General features: G+C 44.7%; 1 long non-coding RNA gene across 1 annotated transcript; it reads left to right on the top strand.

The window, feature by feature from the left end:
- Positions 1-906: 906 nt before the first annotated feature.
- On the top strand, positions 907-2748 carry LOC309374311. The gene is made up of 3 exons (XR_014170513.1): positions 907-1058; positions 1862-1929; positions 2572-2748. It is a non-coding gene; the product is annotated as an uncharacterized lncRNA (long non-coding RNA).
- The last annotated feature ends 243 nt before the right edge of the window (positions 2749-2991 follow it).

Below are 2991 nucleotides of genomic sequence, written 5' to 3'. Positions count from 1 at the left end.
CTGCTTCCTTCAAAACGGAAACGTCGTTTACCTTCCTGCCGGAGCAGTACCTATTTATCTACTTGCACCTTGACGTGCTTCCGAACTGCTAGGTTGGCAGGAGCAGGGACCGAGCAACGGGAGATCACCCCGTCACGGGGATTTGAACTGCCGACCTTCTGATCGGTAAGTCCTAGGCTCTGTGGTTTGGAGAAATGTTGGAGGGTATTCTTCAGCTGGAGGCAGGATTGTCATCAGAACTACAGTGGGGTAGAAAGGGTTCAGCCCTCTTTCTCCATGTGCCCGAGCCTCATCCTGATTGGCCCTCTCCCATGACTGTATTTAGGGGGGACGAGACTTGGGGGAAATGCAATTAAAGTCATGTCTGGTTGGCCCTGAGTGGCAGTTCACTTACGTGTGAAACTGAAGGAGTGCGGTCAGGGATATCACCAGGCCGAAGAGAGGGCAAAGTACTGTACAAGCAATAATTTTCAGACCAATTTTAAAACATGTCTTTTGATCTATGAACACATTTTTCTCCCAGTTCAAGCATGCACTTCAACAGAATAACTTCAGTCAGCCACACTGAATTCACTGTTTCTAGATGACGTTTGTCAAAAGTGTCGATTTAGACAGGCGATCAGATTTATGTGTTGGTTCGGGGAAGTGCTCCAACAGTATATCGCAAAGCAATTTTGGAATTTCTGGATGGAAATGGGGCATCATTCTTGTGCCCAAGTCGTCTCTGCTCCCCCATTAGGCTCCTTTGGCTCACAGCTCAGCTGTGTGAAGCTGGTTACACTATAGTCAGGAGGCTGGTTTGTCAGAATCAGCAGAGAATGCATCACCATTGTGCATGATGACATGGTAATTTCCACCTTATGGAAACGCAGGTGATTGGTCACTTGACCTCTGAGTACAATGAAGCAGTCATAAGAGCCATCCCTAGTCAATTCCACCACCCCACCAATCTTTAACACTATTATATGTGCCCTTGAAGAGTAGCAGACTTCAGCAAGCGCTCCAGACTCCCTTGATTATTATCTTTGTGCCTAACTTTGTAAATATCTATTATAAAGGTAAAGGCACCCCTGACCATTAGGGGCCAACACTGGGGTTGCTGCACTCATCTCGCTTTATTGGCCGAGGTAGCCGGCGTACAGCTTCCGGGTCATGTGGCCAGCATGACTAAGTAGCTTCTAGTGAACCAGAGCAGCGCATGGAAACGCCATTTACCTTCCCACTGGAGCAGTACCTCTTTATCTACTTGCACTTTGACGTGCTTTCAAACTGTTAGGTTGGCAGGAGCAGGGATTGAGCAACAGGAGCTCACCCCGTCGCGGGGATTCGAACCGCCAACCTTCTGATCGGGAAGTCCTAGGCTCTGTGGTTTAACCCACAGCGCCACCCACATCCCTAAATATCTATTATACTCCATCTTTTTTAGCATGAGATTTTAGCTACCATTGCCAGCAGAAATGGTTAAGAATTCCAGCTTCCAATAAGAAATTTCTTTTCTTAAAAAGCTGCTGCTGGCCCTCTCTCCTGCTGTATTGGTGATGTGACTTCCTTGGCTAACCAAGGTGAAAAGGAGCAGCCGACTCGTGTTTTCATAATGAATCTCGTTGTTTTCACAAAACCTACTCAAGGAAGTCGCCCACTTCAGTGAGTTGACTTAAAACGTCAAGTTTCTAAACCTCTGAGCTGTAGGAGGCAAAATTCTTACAGAAAATGCACTGTAATGGTTCTGAAGGGTGGGGGGCGAATGGAAGAAATACAGTTTATAGACAGCTCTGTGCTGCTGGTAATCATAGTAAGTTAAATATTGTGGTTTGTCCAAGGTAAGTCGGGTTCAGAAGAGCATCCTGGTTTTTTTTTACAGGTGTCAAACAGTGTGTTTGTGAGACAGGAAGACGAGGAGAATATTCACATGAGGCAATTCATGGCAAGGTGAACAAAGGCTGTATTTTGCCTCGTTGTAATCTGTAGTATTAATAATCTCTTCTGCCCCTACCCTACCTGAGTGCTTACATCTGAATTGACTTCTATGGTATCTTTCTTGTTTATTTCTGTTTTGTCTGCATGCTATATTTTCTTCCAGTGCTATTTCTCTCAGATTGCACTGGTTTTCCTTTTCTAAATTAAACCATCAGATCTACACTGGAATCTGGTGCCCCTGTGGATCCTGCCACTGGAGGCAGTTACCTCAGCTTGTCTCAAGGGTGGGCCGGCCTTGATCGCCAATTTCCCTCATACTATTTTCCGATCAATTTTAGCAGGAAAATTGAGGCTCTCATCCAACAAGCGACTGTCTACGTGTATGTGTATCTTAAGAACTGAAGTTCTGATGAGACCAAAGCTGAGAAAGACCATCCTTTTGCAAACTACTGGAACTTCTTGGTGCAAGTTTTAGTCCTGAGTGTTTGCCCCGAACCATCTTTCTTTTGTGTTAGATTAGAGGAAGTTCGGTGTAATCCAGTGTGTTTCAGCATATCATAAGTAAATCACTGTAAACTCCAGAAATAAAGGCACTCATTATTTCATTCTCCATATACCAAATAGGACAAGCTGAATGTTTTTTTTTCCACACAGGAGATTCCAGTCCTACATCTTTTTACCACTGCTACTTAAAAGGAAGTTCTGGTTGCACACAACATGAGCTGCTATTCTCCTTGCCTGTTTCCTCTGACTGACCAGGACAAGACTTCCTTGCCGACTTTTGATCCGGTGAGGTTACTTTTACGTCAGCATCTGGATCCTCTTTATACCCCTGAAATAAAATCAGAACACTGTTTCTGATTCATTCGATAGTTGTTTTTCTCTACCAAAGATTTACTGAGCAGCCGTTTCCTTCTCTGCCTACCTACTTTTAATTTGTTGAGTCCACTTTAAGGCATGGGGGTTGGGAAGGAGATGTCCTCAAAGAGGCAGCAGGCCTTCTCGAGTTAAAATAAATGTGTACATAGCTAAGAGGAGAAGTGGAAAGCACATTCTGAATCACTGGCTTCCTGA

This window comes from Podarcis melisellensis, assembly GCF_964234715.1.
Source record: "Podarcis melisellensis genome assembly, chromosome: 7".
Lineage (NCBI taxonomy): Eukaryota > Metazoa > Chordata > Lepidosauria > Squamata > Lacertidae > Podarcis > Podarcis melisellensis.
Note: the sequence above shows the minus strand (reverse complement) of the source record. Positions and strands in the feature narration are given on the sequence as shown.